Raw genomic sequence first — 25,538 nt, forward strand, 5'->3', positions numbered from 1 at the left:
GGCTCATAGTGTACTTTCTTTCTTGGTAAGAGTTTAGTTACCTTATTAGCAAAAAAGTGAAAATAATTGAGAGAATTGTAAGAATTAGTGGAAAAGCTCCATAGCTGATTCACAAGAATTTATCTTTGAGTTTTGGACAATGCTTTTCCTTGTTTCTAAACTTTTTAGTAATTGGCTCTTTCAAGACATATTCAGTCCTCCTTTTTTTAAGTAAAACTTTAGCAGATTTAACAGCCATAATTCCAAACCAGTCAAGTTGGTTCATGCATTGGTGGTATAGTGGTGAGCATAGCTGCTTCCCAAGCAGTTGACCTGGATTCGAATCCCGGCCAATGCAATACTTATGTAGTTTTATTTCTGGCATATCATACATTTTACAAACTATTTTGTAATGTTAGTGCAGAAAATGTAAAAAAAAAAGCTGAACCTGTAAGCATTGGTGGTATAGTGGTGAGCATAGCTGCCTTCTAAGCAGTTGACCCGTGTTCAATTCCCAGCCAATACAAAACATCGGTGTTTTTTTTTTTCAGGCACGTCATACTTTTTACTAACAATTTTGTAGGGTTAGTGCAGAAAATGTGAAAAAAATGCTGGGTACCTTAAGCATTTTTGGTATAGTGGTGAGCAAACCTGCCTTCCAAGCAGTTGACCTGCGATTGATTCCTGGTCAATGCAATACTTATGCGGGGTTTTTTTTCCTGGCACGTCTTACTTTTTACTAATAATTTCGTATTGTTAGTGCAGAAAATGTAAGAAAAAAACATGGCTTCTGTAAGTGTTGGTGGTATAGTGGTGAGAATCGCTGCCTTCCAAGTAGTTGACCCGAATTCGATTCTCAGCCAACGCATGAATATTTTATCACATTTGGTGATGCTTTTAGTCTGTTTTAATTTTTCGTGTTAAGTCTCAGGCTCTTCTTTCTTCTTAGAGTTTAGCAACCACGAAAATGAGAAAAAAATTGAAGAGAATATTTCTTAGCTTTTTTTCAACTGTCTCATCTAACTGATCTTCTGCTCTTCAGTTGTTGATTAAACAGTTTGTAGGGTTAGTCTCCAATATGAAAGCAATGTCAAGGTTGGCATTGGTGTCATGCTGGTGGGTGTAGTTGCTTTTAAAACAATAGGCCTTAGTTTAATTCTTGAAGAACTCATTGTTTTTTTGCATTTGGTGGTGTTTGGACTCTTTTTCACTTTCTGTGCTAAGGCTTATGCTTTTATTTCTTTCTTGGTAACACTTTAGCTACCTTAGTTGGCAAAAAGCAAAGCTAATTGAGAGAATTTGTAGGCAGAGGTGGAAAAGCTACATAACTGATTCCAAAAACTCCTCTGTCTTTAGAGTTAGTGTTAAAAATGCTAAAAATGGCAGAGGTCTTTAGGGGTAATTTGGTGCTGGTGCTGACTCTTTGTAATCTTTTTGAGCTAAGGCTCATAGTGTACTTTCTTTCTTGGTAAGAGTTTAGTTACCTTATTGCAAAAAAAAGTGAAAATAATTGAGAGAATTGTAAGAATTGGTGGAAAAGCTCCATAGCTGATTCACAAGAATTCATCTTTGAGTTTTGGACAATGCTTTGCCTTGTTTTTAAACTTTTTAGTAATTGGCTCTTTCAAGACATATTCAGTCCTCCTTTTTTAAGTAAAACTTTAGCAGATTTAACAGCCAAAATCCCAAACCAGTCAAGTGGGTTCATGCATTGGTGGTATAGTGGTGAGCATTGCTGCTTCCCAAACAGTTGACCCAGGTTCGATTTCCAGCCAATGCAATACTTATGTAGTTTTATTTCTGGCATATCATACATTTTACAAACTATTTTGTAATGTTAGTGCAGAAAATGTAAAAAAAAAGCTGACACTATAAGCATTGGTGGTATAGTGGTGAGCATAGCTGCCTTCCAAGCAGTTGACCTGGGTTCAATTCCTGGCCAATACAAAACATCAGTGTTTTTTTTTTTCTGGCACATCATACTTTTTACTAACAATTTTGTAGGGTTAGTGCAGAAAATGTGAAAAAAATGCTGGGTACCTTAAGCATTTTTGGTATAGTGGTGAGCAAACCTGCCTTCCAAGCAGTTGACCTGCGATTGATTCCTGGTCAATGCAATACTTATGTGGGGTTTTTTTTCCTGGCACGTCTTACTTTTTACTAATAATTTCGTATTGTTAGTGCAGAAAATGTAAGAAAAAAACATGGCTTCTGTAAGTGTTGGTGGTATAGTGGTGAGAATCGCTGTCTTCCAAGTAGTTGACCCGAGTTCGATTCTCAGCCAACGCATGAATTGTTTTTCACATTTGGTGATGCTTTTAGTCTGTTTTAATTTTTCGTGTTAAGTCTCAGGCTGTTCTTTCTTCTTAGAGTTTAGCAACCACGAAAATGAGAAAAAAATTGAAGAGAATATTTCTTAGCTTTTTTTCAACTGTCTCATCTAACTGATCTTCTGCTCTTCAGTTGTTGATTAAACACCTTGTAGGGTTAGTCTCCAATACGAAAGCAATGTCAGGGTTGGCATTGGTGTTATGCTGGTGGGTGTAGTTGCTTTTAAAACAATAGGCCATAGTTTAATTCTTGAAGAACTCATTGTTTTTTTGCATTTGGTGGTGTTTGGACTCTTTTTCACTTTCTGTGCTAAGGCTTATGCTTTTATTTCTTTCTTGGTAACACTTTAGCTACCTTAGTTGGCAAAAAGCAAAGCTAATTGAGAGAATTTGTAGGCAGAGGTGGAAAAGCTACATAACTGATTCCAAAAACTCCTCTGTCTTTAGAGTTAGTGTTAAAAATGCCAAAAATGGCAGAGGTCTTTAGGGGTAATTTGGTGCTGGTGCTGACTGTTTGTAATCTTTTTGAGCTAAGGCTCATAGTGTACTTTCTTTCTTGGTAAGAGTTTAGTTACCTTATTAGCAAAAAAGTGAAAATAATTGAGAGAATTGTAAGAATTAGTGGAAAAGCTCCATAGCTGATTCACAAGAATTTATCTTTGAGTTTTGGACAATGCTTTTCCTTGTTTCTAAACTTTTTAGTAATTGGCTCTTTCAAGACATATTCAGTCCTCCTTTTTTTAAGTAAAACTTTAGCAGATTTAACAGCCATAATTCCAAACCAGTCAAGTTGGTTCATGCATTGGTGGTATAGTGGTGAGCATAGCTGCTTCCCAAGCAGTTGACCTGGATTCGAATCCCGGCCAATGCAATACTTATGTAGTTTTATTTCTGGCATATCATACATTTTACAAACTATTTTGTAATGTTAGTGCAGAAAATGTAAAAAAAAAAGCTGAACCTGTAAGCATTGGTGGTATAGTGGTGAGCATAGCTGCCTTCTAAGCAGTTGACCCGTGTTCAATTCCCAGCCAATACAAAACATCGGTGTTTTTTTTTTTCAGGCACGTCATACTTTTTACTAACAATTTTGTAGGGTTAGTGCAGAAAATGTGAAAAAAATGCTGGGTACCTTAAGCATTTTTGGTATAGTGGTGAGCAAACCTGCCTTCCAAGCAGTTGACCTGCGATTGATTCCTGGTCAATGCAATACTTATGCGGGGTTTTTTTTCCTGGCACGTCTTACTTTTTACTAATAATTTCGTATTGTTAGTGCAGAAAATGTAAGAAAAAAACATGGCTTCTGTAAGTGTTGGTGGTATAGTGGTGAGAATCGCTGCCTTCCAAGTAGTTGACCCGAATTCGATTCTCAGCCAACGCATGAATATTTTATCACATTTGGTGATGCTTTTAGTCTGTTTTAATTTTTCGTGTTAAGTCTCAGGCTCTTCTTTCTTCTTAGAGTTTAGCAACCACGAAAATGAGAAAAAAATTGAAGAGAATATTTCTTAGCTTTTTTTCAACTGTCTCATCTAACTGATCTTCTGCTCTTCAGTTGTTGATTAAACAGTTTGTAGGGTTAGTCTCCAATATGAAAGCAATGTCAAGGTTGGCATTGGTGTCATGCTGGTGGGTGTAGTTGCTTTTAAAACAATAGGCCTTAGTTTAATTCTTGAAGAACTCATTGTTTTTTTGCATTTGGTGGTGTTTGGACTCTTTTTCACTTTCTGTGCTAAGGCTTATGCTTTTATTTCTTTCTTGGTAACACTTTAGCTACCTTAGTTGGCAAAAAGCAAAGCTAATTGAGAGAATTTGTAGGCAGAGGTGGAAAAGCTACATAACTGATTCCAAAAACTCCTCTGTCTTTAGAGTTAGTGTTAAAAATGCTAAAAATGGCAGAGGTCTTTAGGGGTAATTTGGTGCTGGTGCTGACTCTTTGTAATCTTTTTGAGCTAAGGCTCATAGTGTACTTTCTTTCTTGGTAAGAGTTTAGTTACCTTATTGCAAAAAAAAGTGAAAATAATTGAGAGAATTGTAAGAATTGGTGGAAAAGCTCCATAGCTGATTCACAAGAATTCATCTTTGAGTTTTGGACAATGCTTTGCCTTGTTTTTAAACTTTTTAGTAATTGGCTCTTTCAAGACATATTCAGTCCTCCTTTTTTAAGTAAAACTTTAGCAGATTTAACAGCCAAAATCCCAAACCAGTCAAGTGGGTTCATGCATTGGTGGTATAGTGGTGAGCATTGCTGCTTCCCAAACAGTTGACCCAGGTTCGATTTCCAGCCAATGCAATACTTATGTAGTTTTATTTCTGGCATATCATACATTTTACAAACTATTTTGTAATGTTAGTGCAGAAAATGTAAAAAAAAAGCTGACACTATAAGCATTGGTGGTATAGTGGTGAGCATAGCTGCCTTCCAAGCAGTTGACCTGGGTTCAATTCCTGGCCAATACAAAACATCAGTGTTTTTTTTTTTCTGGCACATCATACTTTTTACTAACAATTTTGTAGGGTTAGTGCAGAAAATGTGAAAAAAATGCTGGGTACCTTAAGCATTTTTGGTATAGTGGTGAGCAAACCTGCCTTCCAAGCAGTTGACCTGCGATTGATTCCTGGTCAATGCAATACTTATGTGGGGTTTTTTTTCCTGGCACGTCTTACTTTTTACTAATAATTTCGTATTGTTAGTGCAGAAAATGTAAGAAAAAAACATGGCTTCTGTAAGTGTTGGTGGTATAGTGGTGAGAATCGCTGTCTTCCAAGTAGTTGACCCGAGTTCGATTCTCAGCCAACGCATGAATTGTTTTTCACATTTGGTGATGCTTTTAGTCTGTTTTAATTTTTCGTGTTAAGTCTCAGGCTGTTCTTTCTTCTTAGAGTTTAGCAACCACGAAAATGAGAAAAAAATTGAAGAGAATATTTCTTAGCTTTTTTTCAACTGTCTCATCTAACTGATCTTCTGCTCTTCAGTTGTTGATTAAACACTTTGTAGGGTTAGTCTCCAATACGAAAGCAATGTCAGGGTTGGCATTGGTGTTATGCTGGTGGGTGTAGTTGCTTTTAAAACAATAGGCCATAGTTTAATTCTTGAAGAACTCATTGTTTTTTTGCATTTGGTGGTGTTTGGACTCTTTTTCACTTTCTGTGCTAAGGCTTATGCTTTTATTTCTTTCTTGGTAACACTTTAGCTACCTTAGTTGGCAAAAAGCAAAGCTAATTGAGAGAATTTGTAGGCAGAGGTGGAAAAGCTACATAACTGATTCCAAAAACTCCTCTGTCTTTAGAGTTAGTGTTAAAAATGCCAAAAATGGCAGAGGTCTTTAGGGGTAATTTGGTGCTGGTGCTGACTGTTTGTAATCTTTTTGAGCTAAGGCTCATAGTGTACTTTCTTTCTTGGTAAGAGTTTAGTTACCTTATTAGCAAAAAAGTGAAAATAATTGAGAGAATTGTAAGAATTGGTGGAAAAGCTCCATAGCTGATTCACAAGAATTTATCTTTGAGTTTTGGACAATGCTTTTCCTTGTTTCTAAACTTTTTAGTAATTGGCTCTTTCAAGACATATTCAGTCCTCCTTTTTTTAAGTAAAACTTTAGCAGATTTAACAGCCATAATTCCAAACCAGTCAAGTTGGTTCATGCATTGGTGGTATAGTGGTGAGCATAGCTGCTTCCCAAGCAGTTGACCTGGATTCGAATCCCGGCCAATGCAATACTTATGTAGTTTTATTTCTGGCATATCATACATTTTACAAACTATTTTGTAATGTTAGTGCAGAAAATGTAAAAAAAAAAGCTGAACCTGTAAGCATTGGTGGTATAGTGGTGAGCATAGCTGCCTTCTAAGCAATTGACCCGTGTTCAATTCCCAGCCAATACAAAACATCGGTGTTTTTTTTTTTCAGGCACGTCATACTTTTTACTAACAATTTTGTAGGGTTAGTGCAGAAAATGTGAAAAAAATGCTGGGTACCTTAAGCATTTTTGGTATAGTGGTGAGCAAACCTGCCTTCCAAGCAGTTGACCTGCGATTGATTCCTGGTCAATGCAATACTTATGCGGGGTTTTTTTTCCTGGCACGTCTTACTTTTTACTAATAATTTCGTATTGTTAGTGCAGAAAATGTAAGAAAAAAACATGGCTTCTGTAAGTGTTGGTGGTATAGTGGTGAGAATCGCTGCCTTCCAAGTAGTTGACCCGAATTCGATTCTCAGCCAACGCATGAATATTTTATCACATTTGGTGATGCTTTTAGTCTGTTTTAATTTTTCGTGTTAAGTCTCAGGCTCTTCTTTCTTCTTAGAGTTTAGCAACCACGAAAATGAGAAAAAAATTGAAGAGAATATTTCTTAGCTTTTTTTCAACTGTCTCATCTAACTGATCTTCTGCTCTTCAGTTGTTGATTAAACAGTTTGTAGGGTTAGTCTCCAATATGAAAGCAATGTCAAGGTTGGCATTGGTGTCATGCTGGTGGGTGTAGTTGCTTTTAAAACAATAGGCCTTAGTTTAATTCTTGAAGAACTCATTGTTTTTTTGCATTTGGTGGTGTTTGGACTCTTTTTCACTTTCTGTGCTAAGGCTTATGCTTTTATTTCTTTCTTGGTAACACTTTAGCTACCTTAGTTGGCAAAAAGCAAAGCTAATTGAGAGAATTTGTAGGCAGAGGTGGAAAAGCTACATAACTGATTCCAAAAACTCCTCTGTCTTTAGAGTTAGTGTTAAAAATGCTAAAAATGGCAGAGGTCTTTAGGGGTAATTTGGTGCTGGTGCTGACTCTTTGTAATCTTTTTGAGCTAAGGCTCATAGTGTACTTTCTTTCTTGGTAAGAGTTTAGTTACCTTATTGCAAAAAAAAAGTGAAAATAATTGAGAGAATTGTAAGAATTGGTGGAAAAGCTCCATAGCTGATTCACAAGAATTCATCTTTGAGTTTTGGACAATGCTTTGCCTTGTTTTTAAACTTTTTAGTAATTGGCTCTTTCAAGACATATTCAGTCCTCCTTTTTTAAGTAAAACTTTAGCAGATTTAACAGCCAAAATCCCAAACCAGTCAAGTGGGTTCATGCATTGGTGGTATAGTGGTGAGCATTGCTGTTTCCCAAACAGTTGACCCAGGTTCAATTTCCAGCCAATGCAATACTTATGTAGTTTTATTTCTGGCATATCATACATTTTACAAACTATTTTGTAATGTTAGTGCAGAAAATGTAAAAAAAAAGCTGACACTATAAGCATTGGTGGTATAGTGGTGAGCATAGCTGCCTTCCAAGCAGTTGACCTGGGTTCAATTCCTGGCCAATACAAAACATCAGTGTTTTTTTTTTTCAGGCACATCATACTTTTTACTAACAATTTTGTAGGGTTAGTGCAGAAAATGTGAAAAAAATGCTGGGTACCTTAAGCATTTTTGGTATAGTGGTGAGCAAACCTGCCTTCCAAGCAGTTGACCTGCGATTGATTCCTGGTCAATGCAATACTTATGTGGGGTTTTTTTTCCTGGCACGTCTTACTTTTTACTAATAATTTCGTATTGTAAGTGCAGAAAATGTAAGAAAAAAACATGGCTTCTGTAAGTGTTGGTGGTATAGTGGTGAGAATCGCTGTCTTCCAAGTAGTTGACCCGAGTTCGATTCTCAGCCAACGCATGAATTGTTTTTCACATTTGGTGATGCTTTTAGTCTGTTTTAATTTTTCGTGTTAAGTCTCAGGCTCTTCTTTCTTCTTAGAGTTTAGCAACCACGAAAATGAGAAAAAAATTGAAGAGAATATTTCTTAGCTTTTTTTCAACTGTCTCATCTAACTGATCTTCTGCTCTTCAGTTGTTGATTAAACACTTTGTAGGGTTAGTCTCCAATACGAAAGCAATGTCAGGGTTGGCATTGGTGTTATGCTGGTGGGTGTAGTTGCTTTTAAAACAATAGGCCATAGTTTAATTCTTGAAGAACTCATTGTTTTTTTGCATTTGGTGGTGTTTGGACTCTTTTTCACTTTCTGTGCTAAGGCTTATGCTTTTATTTCTTTCTTGGTAACACTTTAGCTACCTTAGTTGGCAAAAAGCAAAGCTAATTGAGAGAATTTGTAGGCAGAGGTGGAAAAGCTACATAACTGATTCCAAAAACTCCTCTGTCTTTAGAGTTAGTGTTAAAAATGCCAAAAATGGCAGAGGTCTTTAGGGGTAATTTGGTGCTGGTGCTGACTGTTTGTAATCTTTTTGAGCTAAGGCTCATAGTGTACTTTCTTTCTTGGTAAGAGTTTAGTTACCTTATTAGCAAAAAAGTGAAAATAATTGAGAGAATTGTAATAATTGGTGGAAAAGCTCCATAGCTGATTCACAAGAATTTATCTTTGAGTTTTGGACAATGCTTTTCCTTGTTTCTAAACTTTTTAGTAATTGGCTCTTTCAAGACATATTCAGTCCTCCTTTTTTTAAGTAAAACTTTAGCAGATTTAACAGCCATAATTCCAAACCAGTCAAGTTGGTTCATGCATTGGTGGTATAGTGGTGAGCATAGCTGCTTCCCAAGCAGTTGACCTGGATTCGAATCCCGGCCAATGCAGTACTTATGTAGTTTTATTTCTGGCATATCATACATTTTACAAACTATTTTGTAATGTTAGTGCAGAAAATGTAAAAAAAAAAGCTGAACCTGTAAGCATTGGTGGTATAGTGGTGAGCATAGCTGCCTTCCAAGCAGTTGACCCGTGTTCAATTCCCAGCCAATACAAAACATCGGTGTTTTTTTTTTTCAGGCACGTCATACTTTTTACTAACAATTTTGTAGGGTTAGTGCAGAAAATGTGAAAAAAATGCTGGGTATCTTAAGCATTTTTGGTATAGTGGTGAGCAAACCTGCCTTCCAAGCAGTTGACCTGCGATTGATTCCTGGTCAATGCAATACTTATGCGGGGTTTTTTTTCCTGGCACGTCTTACTTTTTACTAATAATTTCGTGTTGTTAGTGCAGAAAATGTAAGAAAAAAACATGCCTTCTGTAAGTGTTGGTGGTATAGTGGTGAGAATCGCTGCCTTCCAAGTAGTTGACCCGAATTCGATTCTCAGCCAGCGCATGAATATTTTATCACATTTGGTGATGCTTTTAGTCTGTTTTAATTTTTCGTTTTAAGTCTCAGGCTCTTCTTTCTTCTTAGAGTTTAGCAACCACGAAAATGAGAAAAAAATTGAAGAGAATATTTCTTAGCTTTTTTTCAACTGTCTCATCTAACTGATCTTCTGCTCTTCAGTTGTTGATTAAACAGTTTGTAGGGTTAGTCTCCAATATGAAAGCAATGTCAAGGTTGGCATTGGTGTCATGCTGGTGGGTGTAGTTGCTTTTAAAACAATAGGCCTTAGTTTAATTCTTGAAGAACTCATTGTTTTTTTGCATTTGGTGGTGTTTGGACTCTTTTTCACTTTCTGTGCTAAGGCTTATGCTTTTATTTCTTTCTTGGTAACACTTTAGCTACCTTAGTTGGCAAAAAGCAAAGCTAATTGAGAGAATTTGTAGGCAGAGGTGGAAAAGCTACATAACTGATTCCAAAAACTCCTCTGTCTTTAGAGTTAGTGTTAAAAATGCTAAAAATGGCAGAGGTCTTTAGGGGTAATTTGGTGCTGGTGCTGACTCTTTGTAATCTTTTTGAGCTAAGGCTCATAGTGTACTTTCTTTCTTGGTAAGAGTTTAGTTACCTTATTGCAAAAAAAAAGTGAAAATAATTGAGAGAATTGTAAGAATTGGTGGAAAAGCTCCATAGCTGATTCACAAGAATTCATCTTTGAGTTTTGGACAATGCTTTGCCTTGTTTTTAAACTTTTTAGTATTTGGCTCCTTAAAGGCATATTCAGTCCTCCTTTTTTTAAGTAAAACTTTAGCAGATTTAACAGCCATAATCCCAAACCAGTCAAGTTGGTTCATGCATTGGTGGTATAGTGGTGAGCATAGCTGCTTCCCAAGCAGTTGACCCGGGTTCGATTCCCAGCCAATGCAATACTTATGTAGTTTTATTTCTGGCATATCATACATTTTACAAACGATTTTGTAATGTTAGTGCAGAAAATGTAAAAAAAAAAGCTGACCCTGTAAGCATTGGTGGTATAGTGGTGAGCATAGCTGCCTTCCAAGCAGTTGACCTGGGTTCAATTCCCAGCCAATACAAAACATCGGTGTTTTTTTTTTTCAGGCACGTCATACTTTTTACTAACAATTTTGTAGGGTTAGTGCAGAAAATGTGAAAAAAATGCTGGGTACCTTAAGCATTTTTGGTATAGTGGTGAGCAAACCTGCCTTCCAAGCAGTTGACCTGCGATTGATTCCTGGTCAATGCAATACTTATGTGGGTTTTTTTTTCCTGGCACGTCTTACTTTTTACTAATAATTTCGTATTGTTAGTGCAGAAAATGTAAGAAAAAAACATGGCTTCTGTAAGTGTTGGTGGTATAGTGGTGAGAATCGTTGCTTTCCAAGTAGTTGACCCGAGTTTGATTCTCAGCCAACGCATGAATTGATTTTCACATTTGGTGATGCTTTTAGTCTGTTTTAATTTTTCATGTTAAGTCTCAGGTTCTTCTTTCTTCTTAGAGTTTAGCAACCACGAAAATGAGAAAAAAATTGAAGAGAATATTTCTTAGCTTTTTTTCAACTGTCTCATCTAACTGATCTTCTGCTCTTCAGTTGTTGATTAAACACTTTGTAGGGTTAGTCTCCCATATGAAAGCATTGTCAGGGTTGGCATTGGTGTTATGCTGGTGGGTGTAGTTGCTTTTAAAACAATAGGCCATAGTTTAATTCTTGAAGAGCTCATTGTTTTTTTGCATTTGGTGGTGTTTGGACTCTTTTTCACTTTCTGTGCTAAGGCTTATGCTTTTATTTCTTTCTTGGTAACACGTTAGCTACCTTAGTTGGCAAAAAGCCAAGCTAATTGAGAGAATTTGTAGGCAGAGGTTTAAAAGCTACATAACTGATTCCAAAAACTCCTCTGTCTTTAGAGTTAGTGTTAAAAATGGCAGAGGTCTTTAGGGGTAATTTGGCGCTGGTGCTGACTCTTTGTAATCTTTTTGAGCTAAGGCTCATAGTGTACTTTCTTTCTTGGTAAGAGTTTAGTTACCTTATTGGCAAAAAAGTGAAAATAATTGAGAGAATTGTAAGAATTGGCGGAAAAGCTCCATAGCTGATTCACAAGAATTCATCTTTGAGTTTTGGACAATGCTTTGCCTTGTTTTTAAACTTTTTAGTATTTGGCTCTTTCAAGACATATTCAGTCCTCCTTTTTTTAAGTAAAACTTTAGCAGATTTAACAGCCATAATCCCAAACCAGTCAAGTTGGTTCATGCATTGGTGGTATAGTGGTGAGCATAGCTGCTTCCCAAGCAGTTGGCCCGGGTTCGATTCCCAGCCAATGCAATACTTATGTAGTTTTATTTCTGGCATATCATACATTTTACAAACTATTTTGTAATGTTAGTGCAGAAAATGTAAAAAAAAAAGCTGATCCTGTAAGCATTGGTGGTATAGTGGTGAGCATAGCTGCCTTCCAAGCAGTTGACCCGGGTTTGATTCCTGGCCAATGCAAAACATGAGTGTGTTTTTTTTTCAGGCACGTCATAATTTTTACTAACAATTTTGAAGGGTTAGTGCAGAAAATGTGAAAAAAATGCTGGGTACCTTAAGCATTTTTGGTATAGTGGTGAGCAAACCTGCCTTCCAAGCAGTTGACCTGCGATTAATTCCTGGTCAATGCAATACTTATATGGGTTTTTTTTTCCTGGCACGTCTTACTTTTTACTAATCATTTCGTATTGTTAGTGCAGAAAATGTAAGAAAAAAACATGGCTTCTGTAAGTGTTGGTGGTATAGTGGTGAGAATCGCTGCCTTCCAAGTAATTGACCCGGGTTTGATTCCTGGCCAACGCATGAATTGTTTTTCACATTTGGTGATGCTTTTAGTCTGTTTTAATTATTCGTGTTAAGTGTCAGGCTCTTCTTTCTTCTTAGAGTTTAGCAACCACGAAAATGAGAAAAAAATTGAAGAGAATATTTATTAGATTTTTTTCAACTGTCTCATCTAACTGATCTTCTGCTCTTCAGTAGAGATGAGCGTTGTTCTACTCGAACTGTTCGCCAATCTCAAATTCGAGCTGTTTTGGGCGGTGTTCGAGCCGTTCGGCGAACACGAACAATTTGAGAAAAATTCGGCTGTTCGAGGTTATGTTCGATAACTGTTCGTGCACCAAAATCATAACTGGATTTTTTCTCAGTAATGATGAAAATTAATGTTAATACGCAGTTTGAGTGTACAGCGGGGTGGGGGGAGGGGCAGGGGATGGATCTCTGCAGGAACAATGAAGATCTCCATTTTTTTTTCTCTTTCCCGCATTTGCAGTGGGGAGGTGCAATCTGTCAGCCCATCAGCAGCGCACACACGGAGCGAAGTGCTTTTTTTCACACAAGCAAGGGCATGTGTCATTGGCAGTGTATGTCACATGTCCTTGCCCTATAAGACCAAGCCATTTTCCCCGTCGCCACCATTTTCTCACTGCTGCAGCTGCGTGTTAGACGGCACCGCTGTTGCTGTGTGCACTATACCTTGTTAATTTCAAGCCAATTTTCGCACAAATATACAGATAGCTTGGGAGTAGGGAATAGTTGTGATTGCAGTCCTTTTAACGACTTTTATCAGGCAGGTCTGTGCTCTTAAATAGATAGATTGTGGGAGTAAAGACTAATTGTAATTGGAGTCCTTTTCAGGACTAGGTTACATCAGTTCCTATCAGTTTTTGCCAGGCAGGTCTGTGCCAGTGCTGTGCAAGTTTTTTTCACAGCATTTGGCTGAATCTAGCAAAGCTAATCCTTCTTGGCCTATTGCAGAGTGTGTTAGTCAGTGGAGTAGCCTATCTGTGTTGCAAGATATACCACCTGTGTATAGAATACCAATTTTTTTACTGCACCTAGTGAAGTAAAATCTTTTGGGCATAGCATCATTCTATTAGTCCATCTATACTGACCTCCATCAGGTTGCAAATTGAATATAATTTTTTTCTGCATCTAGCTCTGAAAAAATTTTGGGCTTCTAGCTGTGTGTGGGACTTGTTGTATTAGTCCATCTATACTGACCTCCATCAGGTTGCAAACTGCATATATTTTTTTCTTCATCTACCTCTGAAAAAATATTGGGCTTCTAGCTGTGTGTGGGACTTGTTCTATTAATCCATCTATACAGACCTCCATCAGGTTGCAAACTGAATATATTTTTTCTGCATCTACCTCTGAAAAAATATTGGGCTTCTAGCTGTGTGTGGGACTTGTTCTATTAATCCATCTATACAGACCTCCATCAGGTTGCAAACTGAATATATTTTTTTCTGCATCTACCTCTGAAAAAATATTGGGCTTCTAGCTGTGTGTGGGACTTGTTCTATTAATCCATCTATACAGACTTCCATCAGGTTGCAAACTGAATATATTTTTTTCTGCATCTACCTCTGAAAAAATATTGGGCTTCTAGCTGTGTGTGGGACTTGTTCTATTAATCCATCTATACAGACCTCCATCAGGTTGCAAACTGAATATATTTTTTTCTGCATCTACCTCTGAAAAAATATTGGGCTTCTAGCTGTGTGTGGGACTTGTTCTATTAAACCATCTATACAGACCTCCATCAGGTTGCAAACTGAATATATTTTTTCTGCATCTACCTCTGAAAAAATATTGGGCTTCTAGCTGTGTGTGGGACTTGTTGTATTAGTCCATCTATACTAACCTCCATCAGGTTGCAAACTGAATATATTTTTTTCTGCATCTACCTCTGAAAAAATATTGGGCTTCTAGCTGTGTGTGGGACTTGTTCTATTAATCCATCTATACAGACCTCCATCAGGTTGCAAACTGAATATATTTTTTTCTGCATCTACCTCTGAAAAAATATTGGGCTTCTAGCTGTGTGTGGGACTTGTTCTATTAATCCATCTATACAGACCTCCATCAGGTTGCAAACTGAATATATTTTTTTCTGCATCTACCTCTGAAAAAATATTGGGCTTCTAGCTGTGTGTGGGACTTGTTCTATTAATCCATCTATACAGACCTCCATCAGGTTGCAAACTGAATATATTTTTTTCTGCATCTACCTCTGAAAAAATATTGGGCTTCTAGCTGTGTGTGGGACTTGTTCTATTAATCCATCTATACAGACCTCCATCAGGTTGCAAACTGAATATATTTTTTTCTGCATCTACCTCTGAAAAAATATTGTTCTTCTAGCTGTGTGTGGGACTTGTTGTATTAGTCCATCTATACTGACCTCCATCAGGTTGCAAACTGAATATATTTTTTTCTGCATCTACCTCTGAAAAAATATTGGGCTTCTAGCTGTGTGTGGGACTTGTTCTATTAATCCATCTATACAGACCTCCGTCAGGTTGCAAACTGAATATATTTTTTTCTGCATCTACCTCTGAAAAAATATTGAGCTTCTAGCTGTGTGTGGGACTTGTTCTATTAATCCATCTATACAGACCTCCATCAGGTTGCAAACTGAATATTTTTTTTTCTGCATCTACCTCTGAAAAAATATTGGGCTTCTAGCTGTGTGTGGGACTTGTTCTATTAATCCATCTATACAGACCTCCATCAGGTTGCAAACTGAATATATTTTTTTCTGCATCTACCTCTGAAAAAATATTGGGCTTCTAGCTGTGTGTGGGACTTGTTCTATTAATCCATCTATACAGACCTCCATCAGGTTGCAAACTGAATATATTTTTTTCTGCATCTACCTCTGAAAAAATATTGGGCTTCTAGCTGTGTGTGGGACTTGTTCTATTGATCCATCTATACAGACCTCCATCAGGTTGCAAACTGAATATATTTTTTTCTGCATCTACCTCTGAAAAAATATTGGGCTTCTAGCTGTGTGTGGGACTTGTTCTATTAATCCATCTATACAGACCTCCATCAGGTTGCAAACTGAATATATTTTTTTCTGCATCTACCTCTGAAAAAATATTGGGCTTCTAGCTGTTTGTGGGACTTTCTCTATTAGTCCATCTATACTGATCTCCATCAGGTTGCAAATTAAAAATAATTTTTTTCTGCATCTACCTCTGAAAAAATATTGGGCTTCTAGCTGTGTGTGGGACTTTCTCTATTAGTCCATCTATACTGACCTCCATCAGGTTGCAAATTAAAAATAATTTTTATCTGCATCTAGCTCTGAAAAAATATTTGGCCTTCTAGCAGTGTGTGGGACTTTCTCTATTAGTCCATCTATACTGATCTCCATCAGGTTGCAAATTAAAAATAATTTTTTTCTGCATCTACCTCTGAAAAAATATTGGGCTTCTAGCTGTGTGTGGGACTTTCTCTATTAGTCCATCTATACTGACCTCCATCAGGTTGCAAATTGAATATAATTTTTTTCTGCATCTAACCCAGCCAATAGTTTTGGCCTAATACCACAGTTTGGCCACTCAGCTCTGCTCGGTTCCCATCCATTGTTTTTTTGTGCAAACAACTCCAGAGTTGTGAATTAGTTAACCACCAAAATGAGTGGAAAAAGGCCTGCTGCTGGTGGAAAGGGGAATAGGCGTGTTGGGAAGGGGAAAAAAGGTTGTGTCCGTGGGGTAGGTGTTAAAGCAACAGTAACATCTGCAGAAGAAAGACCATCTTCCAGCCAAACTAAAATGTCTACTTCTTTTAGCGGACAATGTGATAAGATCCCTTTCTTACGGCCACGCCAATTGCTACAAATTCCAGATGAGGCACAAAAACAGCAGGTGCTTCAACGGATATCAAGTGCTCCTTTAAGTGGGCTCTCCTCCACATCAACTTCAACATCACAAATACTCCAGTCCTCAAAGGTGTCACCCCAATCGCACTTGCTTCCTCACAGCTCCCAAATCTCCAGCTGCCCGTCTGAGTATGAGGTAGAACAGATGGTTGAGTCTGCAGAGCTGTTTACTCATACTATAGCCTGGGAATCAGAGGTCGACTCCAGCGCTTCTGTGAATCCAGACGAGGAAATGATCTGCACTGATGCCCAGAATCTTTATGAGTCGGATCCAGGACCAGACGCAGAAGGTTCTGACCATAATGTAGACCCTCATTCCCAAACTGTAACTCCTGTTGGTGGAGACAATGAGGAAGACGATGATAAGACTCAAATACCTGATTGGAGCGACAACTTTAGTTTTTTGTCAGGGCAGGAACAGGTTGGCTCTGAGGACGACGGGTGTGATAACGCACAGGGTGATGATGATGAGGTTGGAGATCCCACTTACTGTCAACCCACAGTCAGCCAAGAGATGAGGTCAGCAGAGGAGGTGGAGGAAGATGCTAGTGACGACGAGGTCAGGTTGCGCCTTCCTGGACAGAGACGTAGTACTGGAAGCACGTCAACAACTGCATCCTCAAACACAACTCTGCCTCTCACCACAAGTCGTGGTGGCTCTTCAGGTCGCATGGGTGCTAAGCCTTGCATAGCCTGGGCATTTTTTCAGATCGATAAAGATGACCCAACTCGTGTTATCTGTAACATTTGTCAGCAAAAGCTAAGTAGAGGCCAAAAAATACATAGTTTGAGTACTTCATGCATGAACCGGCACATGGACATGAAGCATAAGTTGCAGTGGGAAGCTCAGTGTGCTACAATGCGGCCTAGCCGGCCGGGCCAACCACCGTCTCCCATATCTTGTGCATCCGCGGCCTCTTCATCCTCTGTGACTGGGGGGACAGCAGTCACACCTGTTTTGGGGCGCACACCTGCCACCTCTTTACCCGCAACAGCCAGCGTGATTGGCAGGTCATCATTTTCTTTGGAGGTGGTAACACCAGCTGGTGTTGAGCGCTGTCCGACATCGATAGCACCACCTTTGGATCAAGGCAACCTAACATGTCCGCCTGCATCTTCCTCACAGACCGGCAGTTTGCCGGGGACACCCTTATCAACCCCGTCTAAGCACAATAGCCAGCCCTCGGTCCCTCAGATGTGGACAAGTAAAAGACCATTTCCTCCTAGCCATGAGAAAGCTAAGAGGTTGAATTTCACCATCTGCAAGCTCTTGGCTACAGAAATGCTGCCTTTCCGCCTGGTGGACACAGAGGATTTTCGAGACCTTATGTCCGTCGCAGTGCCCCAGTACCAGATGCCCAGTCGGCACTACTTCTCAAAGAAAGGTGTGCCTGCGCTCCACCAGCATGTCGCACACAACATCACCGCTTCTTTGAGAAACTCTGTGTGTGACAGGGTGCATTTCACCACAGACACTTGGACGAGTAGGCATGGACAGGAGCGTTACATGTCGCTGACTGGGCACTGGGTAACTATGGTGACAGCAGGACAAGGGGCTGCTGTCCAAGTCTTGCCGTCCCCACGAGTTGTGCGTCAATCCTCTTTATGTCGAAGTTCCTCCACTGCTTCTGCCTCCTCAACCTCCTCTCGGTCTTCCACCTGCACCCAAAGCCTGTCTGGTCATGCCACAAGCTTTCTAACTGCGCAGAAGGGATCCTGCACACCTCCTTACTATGCTGGCAGTAGGGCTCAACGTCATCAGGCGGTTTTTACATTGAAATGTCTGGGAAATTTGAGTCACACAGCTGAGGAGTTGTGGTCAGCTCTGGAGAACCAATTTCATGAATGGTTGTCTCCACTGAACCTGAAAAAAGGGAAGGCCGTGTGCGACAATGCTGCAAACCTGGGTGCGGCCCTTCGTCTGGGCAATGTCACACACGTGCCTTGTATGGCTCACGTGTTGAACCTGGTTGTCCAGCAATTTTTAGCCCACTATCCCACACTAGATGGCCTTCTGCAGAGGGCACGGTCGCTGTGTGCTCACTTTCGCCGTTCGCAGCCCGCAGCTCAGCGACTTACATCTCTACAGAAGTCGTTGGGCCTGCCACTTCACCGGCTAAAATGCGATGTGCCTACCCGGTGGAATTCAACTCTGCACATGTTGCAGCGACTGTGGCAGCACCGACAAGCCCTGGTGCAATACGTTCTGACGTATAGCCTGGGCCAACGAGATCCAGAGGTGGGGCAAATCACGCTGGAGGAGTGGTCTCAGATCAGGGACCTATGCACCCTTCTGCACAGTTTTGAAATGGCGACGAAGATGTTTAGTGCTGACGATGCCATTATCAGCATGACTATTCCGGTGATTTACATGCTGGAGCACATGTTAAACAGAATTCGGAGTCAGGTGGTGGCACAAGAGGAGGTGGAGGAAGTAGAGGAGGAGGAGTTGTATGCGGAAGGGCTAACATCTGCAAGGTCCAGACGGTCGGCAGCACCAAGGCGGCAGGCATGTGAGGGTGGGGGAGATGGTTTTACCAGGGCGAATAGTAGCAGCCAAACTAGTGAGGAAGGTGCAGGAGCCCAGGAAGAAGTGGAGGACGAACTGATGGAAGACTCATCAGATGAGGGAGACACTTGATCACATTTTTGTTGTGCGAGGTTGGGGGGAGAGGACAGAGGAAGGAAGCATGATTGTTACCTCGCCACCAACACAACAGGGACTTGGTGCTCCTGGATGCGCAACACACATGAGTGCCTTCTTGCTGCACTACCTGCAACATGACCCTCAAATTGTGAGAATTAGAAATAATCCTGACTACTGGGTTGCCACACTGTTAGATCCCCGGTACAAAAGTAAATTTGCAGAAATTATTCCTGCCATAGAAAGGGATGCACGCATGCAGGAGTATCAGCAGAGACTGTTGCAGAATCTTACATGTGCTTTTCCACAAAATACCAGTGGTGCACGTAGTGAATCTCACAGTTCCAACTTGCCAACCGTGGGACCGTCAAGTGTTCAGCACTCAAACTGTAACAGAACCACAGTATCTGCTGGTAACATCAATTTTGCGGAATCATTTCACCACTTTTTTAGCCCATCCTTTGCAAGGCCACAGGAGACAAGAAGTCTGACACATAGTCAACGCCTAGAGACGATGGTACAGGAGTATCTCCAAGTAAACATTGAAGCCACGACTGTGTCACTGGACCCTGGCTCTTTTTGGGCTTCCAATCTGGATAAATGGCCGGAGCTAGCCACTTACGCCTTGGAGATCTTGTCATGCCCCGCAGCCAGCGTTCTGTCTGAACGTGTGTTCAGCGCTGCTGGTGGTGTGCTGACAGATAAGCGCACGCGGCTCTCCACTGATAATGTAGACAGACTCACGTTCATAAAGATGAACAAATCATGGATCCGAAACGACTTTTCTACCCCTGTGTCATCCTGGGGAGAGTAAAAGCTTGATGATTGGTTAAAATCACCCTACCAACCGTTTTAAGCTTTCAAATTACTAATCATGTTTATCTGTATCTTGGCTGGAAAATAATTTGGGCTTTGTAGCAGTGTGCAGCACTGATCCTATTAGGCCATCTATACTAAAGCTTCACCAGATTTAAAATTAATAATAATTTTTAGCTGCATCTAGCCTGGAAAATAATTTTGGGGCTCCGAGATGCGCAAGACACATAAGTGCCTTCTTGCTGCACTACCTGCAGCATGACCCTCATATTGTCAGAATTCGAAGTAATCATGACTACTGGGTTGCCACACTCTTAGATCCCCCAAACTTTTCGATCAACCTTTTCATTTTAATAAAGACCAAAAAAATGGTCATTTTTGAAATTATAAGCATTAGCAGGTTGTTAGAAACTGAAATCAAACAGTTTTCAACTCAAAACTTTATTCTAGGTGATGTTACATTTTCACATAGGACCCCTTGTTCGAAAGGAGCTTCTGAACTCTCTCGTCCATTGAATTTGTCAGGTTTTGGATGGTTTCTGCTTCAATTGTTTTGCATGAGGACAGAATACCCTCCCAGAGCTGTTGCTTAGATGTGAACTGCCTCCCGCCATCATAGACACTCCTTTTAATGATGCTCCAAAGGTTCTGAATGGGGTAGAGGTCAGGGGAGCATGGGGGTCACACCATAAGTTTGTCCCCTTTTATGCCCATATCAGCCAGAGATGCAGATGTTTTATGTGCAGCATGAGATGGTGCATTATCATGCAGAAAAATGATCTTGCTGTGAAATACACGGTTCTTCTTCTTGAACCATGACAGGAAGTGCTGTTTGAGAAAATCCACATACATTATGGAGTTCATCTTTAGCGCCTTCAGGGATCCTAAAGGGGCCGACAATCTCTCTCCCCATGATTCCAGCCCAAAACATTACTCCACCTCCTCCTTGTTGGCGCTGTAGCCGTGTTTGCGTGGGGTGTCCATCAACCAGCCATCCTCCACTCCATCCATCTGGACCATCGAGCGCTGCACGGCACTCATCCGTGAACAAAACAGTTTTGAAATCAGTCTTCATGTAATGTTTGGCCCACTGGAGCCGTTTCTGCTTGTGTGAAGTGGATAGAGGAGGTCGACAGGATGGCGTATGCACAGCTGCAAACCTCTGAAGGACCCTGCATCTTGTTGTTCGGGGGACGTTGGAGGCACAAGCAGCTTCAAAAACTTGTCTGCTGCTATGACAAGGCATTTTTGCCGCTGCTCTTTCAACCTGATGTAATTGCCTGTAGGAAAGAGTCCTCAATTTGCCCTTATCAGCACGCACACATGTGTACTGTGAATCAGCTACATACTTCTTGATTGCCAAGACACTTCATCCTGATCATCGCACAATGTTGATTGTAGTCATGCCTTGACCTAAACACTCCACAATTTGTTGCTTCTCAGCAGCCGACACATCCTTTTTCTTTTCCATTTTGGCAGAAAATGTAGGCTGCTTAATAATGTAAGAGAGCCTTCTTAAGTAGTCTTGCCTTTCATTGGACACACCTGCCAAACTAATTAGCACAGGTGTCTGCAATTGCTTACAGTGATATAAAGAGCCCTGACACACATCACCATCAATGAGTTTAACTGACAAACAAACAAATTCTTCCCTTATCACTCCTAAACACTTTTTGCATAATAATTTGGAACACAGTGTACATGTGCTTTTCCACAAAACACCAGTGGTTCACGTAGTGAATCTTACAGTTCTAACTTGCCAACCGTGGTCTGTATGGAGTTGTTCAATAAAGGGCCCAAAATTAAGATAACATAGATGGGAGAGGTCTCTATGAATAGGAATTCCTAAGTATTTGATACCCTGTGAGGGCCAGGCAAAGGGAAAGTTGGACTGGATGGAATCCTATATGGAATCCTATATGGATTTGGGGAGGGAGACATCGAGGGCCTCAGACTTCGCTGCATTGATTTTAAAATTTGACCATGTAACAAAGTGATCTATTTCAGCCATAGCAGCATGGATGGATATATGTGATTGAGTGATATATACTAGGACATCATCAGCAAATAGAGAGCACTTGTACTCGGTGCCTCCCACCTCAATCCACCTAATATTGGGGTTATGGCGAATTGATGAGAGCAGGTGCTCCGTCACTAGGATCTATAAGAGAGGGGACAGAGGACATCCCTGCCTTGTCCCATTGGTGATTGTGAAAGGTGATGAAAATGTTCTGATGCACCCCCTGGGCCTTGGGACACCCGAAGCCGGACCCTTTTTGGTGGATGCTGGTGGTTGTAGTCTTCGTGGCGGCGACCCGGTTCCGTGGCTCAGGGTGGTCAAACCAGTGGCGGAACTATTTATGTGGTTTTGATGTTTAAATGTCCGACTACGCCACCCGTGGATTGCGGTCAGAGTGAACTGCCGCTACAGGGCAGACCACTGAGGCTGGTGTTGTGGGTGCAGCAGAGCGTAGCATAACTCCCCACGGGAGGAGTATAGCCTCAGGGCAGTGTATGCGGAGGATGGGGGTGATGGTGCAGGGCAGCAGCAGTAACGACACGGAGTCAGTGATGCAGTTCAGGGCCTTTACTCACAGTTCTTATTATCCAGACCACGTCTGCAGGTAACGGCTGCCCACGTCGTACTGTGCTCACCAGGTGAGGGGCTCAGACAACTCCCAGATAACTTTGGAGCACTTCACAGGACCCCCTTTGTGTGTCCTTTGTCTGGCCTTTCTTACCAACACTTCTGTCCGGCTGCCTCGGGCCTCCTCTTGGTAAACTTGGCGCCAGTTTCCCTGACCCTATGTGGTGCCTTCCTAGCGGGTGTAGAGAGGGGCTGCGCCACATAAAATGTCAGAGCCTCCGGTTTCTAGCTGAGGGTCGTTTCCTGCCTCCACTAGTTCGTGGACCGGTTTCCCCCTTTGGCCTGACCCCTCCATGCAGGTGGATTCGGGCGTGAGGTGGCGACTCGCCCGTCCGCACCCCTGGGATCCCTTCATTCCTCGTTCCTGGAGCCTTCTCCGCTCCTCTTCCTTCCTTCTCCCTCTTCCAGGCCTGGGCCTCTGTTACTCATGCAGAGCCCCTGCTCCCTGCCACTTCTGCTCAGACTTCTCTGCACTGAACTAAGATGGTGCCCACCTTTTATACTCCCTTCTCAATGCACCCAGGAACTGCTTCCTCCCTGCTCCTGCACTACAGGGTTCCCCTTCCTCAGTGCTCCCTCCCCCCACTCCAGCCAGGGACAGGGACTGTCGTGCCCATCTCAGGGGCATATTGGTCGCCCTGCCCCACGGCAATGTGGTGTAATGCATGCAGGTGTCGGGTCCTGATCCACACTCCATCCTTACCTGAGAGTGAGATATCACACCTCTGGGTGAGGTGCAATACCTCTGTAGCAACCGAGCCCTCAGGGTGCTACAGTTCCATTTATCTTCAGCCTAGGTGACGTATTGTGATACAGGGCCGTGATTTTGGCTATAAAATGGTCCCCTAGACCCCTACCCCAAGCTTTTTAAGAGAATCATATATGGCGTGCCAGGAGACTCTATGGAATGCTTTCTCAGCATCCAACGAGAGTATCTAATTACAAATTTTTAACTGCATCTAGCCCAGGAAATACTTTGTGCCTAGTAGCAGTGTCTGCTAGTCAGCAGATTATCCCGGCTGTTAAGCAAGCTACACCACCTGTAGTTTGGACACTTAATTTTTTCAAAGGAAATGCTTCGGGACCACGGGATACTCAGTGAAGAGCATCAGGAGGCACCCCAAGGCATAGGGGATGGGACTGGCAGTAGGGTGCCTTGCGGTGGACAGCCGAGCTCGATCCTTATAAAAGCTTTTTAACTGCAGCAGCTTTAGTGGACGCTACTGGAGCTGGAATTACGCGGCTGCTGGCATTAGACTTGCCCTCCAATAGATCCTTGTAAATGGATTTAAAGTGTATTCATTCAAATTAGAGAGACAATTTAAATTAAAAAGCTTAGAGCTGCCTCCACCACAGGGGGGCTCGCTCGACCCACCAGCGGACAGGCACCAGTATTGGGAGAGGGGGGCTGGCCATCAGGGTTCACCGCGGCTCTGGCACAAACCCGGCGACACGGAGGTGGCACGGGCAGGAGCGGACTGGCCGTGTCGGCTTCTCACTTTTTGGATTTTAGAAGGGCATGACATGCCTATATCTGTGTCTCCCCCTCCTTTTACTCCTCCACCTCTTTTATTTTCGCATGACTATATGTACTTGTCACTTTTCCATGTGTTAGTTATGTCTTCTGAGCAGTTTGTCAGCTTTTGGACACCTTTGAAGGTGTTTTCTATGTGTTTCTATGTGTTTTTGTTTGCCTGCCATTGGTTTTAACGGTGTTCGACGGTGTTCTAAAGTGTTCGACGAACAGTTCGGCGAACACACGGGTGTTCGACGAACCGAACCGAACTCGAACACTATGGGGGTGGCTCAACACTACTCTTCAGTTGTTGATTAAACACTTTGTAGGGTTAGTCTCCAATATGAAAGCAATGTCAGGGTTGGCATTGGTGTTATGCTGGTGGGTGTAGTTGCTTTTAAAACAATAGGCCATAGTTTAATTCTTGAAGAACTCATTGTTTTTTTCCATTTGGTGGTGTTTGGAATCTTTTTCACTTTCTGTGCTAAGGCTTATGCTTTTATTTCTTTCTTGGTAACACTTTAGCTACCTTAGTGGGCAGAAAGCAAAGCTAATTGAGAGAATTTGTAGGCAGAGGTGGAAAAGCTACATAACTGATTCCAAAAACTCCTCTGTCTTTAGAGTTAGTGTTAAAAATGCCAAAAATGGCAGAGGTCTTTAGGGGGAATTTGGTGCTGCTGTTGACTCTTTGTAATCTGTTTGAGCTAAGGCTCATAGTGTACTTTCTTTCTTGGTAAGAGTTTAGTTACCTTATTGTCAAAAAAGTGAAACTAATTGAGAGAATTGTAAGAATTGGTGGAAAAGCTCCATAGTTGATTCACAAGAATTCATCTTTGAGTTTTGGACAATGCTTTGCCTTGTTTTTAAACTTTTTAGTAATTGGCTCTTTCAAGACATATTCAGTCCTCCTTTTTCTAAGTAAAACTTTAGCAGATTTAACGGCCATAATCCCAAACCAGTCAAGTTGGTTCATGCATTGGTGGTATAGTGGTGAGCATAGCTGCTTCCCAAGCAGTTGACCCGGGTTCGATTCCCGGCCAATGCAATACTTATGTAGTTTTATTTCTGGCATATCATACATTTTACAAACTATTTTGTAATGTTAGTGCAGAAAATGTAAAAAAAGCTGATCCTGTAAGCATTGGTGGTATAGTGGTGAGCATAGCTGCCTTCCAAGCAGTTGACCTGGGTTCGATTCCCGGCCAATGCAAAACATGGGTGTGTTTTTTTTTCAGGCACGTCATAATTTTTACTAACAATTTTGTAGGGTTAGTGCAGAAAATGTGAAAAAAATGCTGGGTACCTTAAGCATTTTTGGTATAGTGGTGAGCAAACCTGCCTTCCAAGCAGTTGACCTGCGATTGATTCCTGGTCAATGCAATACTTATGTGGGTTTTTTTTTCCTGGCACGTCTTACTTTTTACTAATAATTTTGTATTGTTAGTGCAGAAAATGTAAGAAAAAAACATGGCTTCTGTAAGTGTTGGTGGTATAGTGGTGAGCATAGCTGCCTTCCAACTGTTGACCCGGGTTTGATTCCTGGCCAATGCATGAATTGTTTTTCACATTTGGTGATGCTTTTAGTCTGTTTTAATTTTTCGTGTTAAGGCTCATGCTCTTCTTTCTTCTTAGAGTTTAGCAACCACGAAAATGAGAAAAAAATTGAAGAGAATATTTCTTAGATTTTTTTCAACTGTCTCATCTAACTGATCTTCTGCTCTTCAGTTGTTGATGAAATACTTTGTAGGGTTAGTCTCCAATACGAAAGCAATGTCAGGGTTGGCATTGGTGTTATGCTGGTGGGTGTAGTTGCTTTTAAAACAATAG

General features: G+C 41.0%; 9 non-coding genes across 9 annotated transcripts; all 9 read left to right on the plus strand.

Moving 5' to 3' along the window:
* The first annotated feature begins 265 nt into the window (after window positions 1–265).
* On the plus strand, window positions 266–337 carry TRNAG-CCC (transfer RNA glycine (anticodon CCC)). The gene has a single exon. It is a non-coding gene; the product is annotated as a tRNA-Gly (tRNA).
* A 2,771-nt stretch (window positions 338–3,108) lies between these two features.
* TRNAG-CCC (transfer RNA glycine (anticodon CCC)) lies at window positions 3,109–3,180 on the plus strand. The gene has a single exon. It is a non-coding gene; the product is annotated as a tRNA-Gly (tRNA).
* A 2,771-nt stretch (window positions 3,181–5,951) lies between these two features.
* TRNAG-CCC (transfer RNA glycine (anticodon CCC)) lies at window positions 5,952–6,023 on the plus strand. Its single transcript has one exon. It is a non-coding gene; the product is annotated as a tRNA-Gly (tRNA).
* Window positions 6,024–8,795: 2,772 nt separating this feature from the next.
* TRNAG-CCC (transfer RNA glycine (anticodon CCC)) lies at window positions 8,796–8,867 on the plus strand. Its single transcript has one exon. It is a non-coding gene; the product is annotated as a tRNA-Gly (tRNA).
* A 1,352-nt stretch (window positions 8,868–10,219) lies between these two features.
* On the plus strand, window positions 10,220–10,291 carry TRNAG-CCC (transfer RNA glycine (anticodon CCC)). The gene has a single exon. It is a non-coding gene; the product is annotated as a tRNA-Gly (tRNA).
* Window positions 10,292–10,387: 96 nt separating this feature from the next.
* On the plus strand, window positions 10,388–10,459 carry TRNAG-UCC (transfer RNA glycine (anticodon UCC)). The gene has a single exon. It is a non-coding gene; the product is annotated as a tRNA-Gly (tRNA).
* A 1,173-nt stretch (window positions 10,460–11,632) lies between these two features.
* On the plus strand, window positions 11,633–11,704 carry TRNAG-CCC (transfer RNA glycine (anticodon CCC)). Its single transcript has one exon. It is a non-coding gene; the product is annotated as a tRNA-Gly (tRNA).
* A 12,980-nt stretch (window positions 11,705–24,684) lies between these two features.
* Window positions 24,685–24,756, plus strand: TRNAG-CCC (transfer RNA glycine (anticodon CCC)). Its single transcript has one exon. It is a non-coding gene; the product is annotated as a tRNA-Gly (tRNA).
* Window positions 24,757–24,849: 93 nt separating this feature from the next.
* On the plus strand, window positions 24,850–24,921 carry TRNAG-UCC (transfer RNA glycine (anticodon UCC)). Its single transcript has one exon. It is a non-coding gene; the product is annotated as a tRNA-Gly (tRNA).
* Window positions 24,922–25,538: the final 617 nt, after the last annotated feature.

The sequence above is a fragment of the Phyllobates terribilis genome, unplaced genomic scaffold (genome assembly GCF_046119375.1).
Source record: "Phyllobates terribilis strain yellow unplaced genomic scaffold, ASM4611937v1 Scaffold_3__8_contigs__length_932513732, whole genome shotgun sequence".
In the NCBI taxonomy this organism is placed as follows: Eukaryota; Metazoa; Chordata; class Amphibia; order Anura; family Dendrobatidae; genus Phyllobates; species Phyllobates terribilis.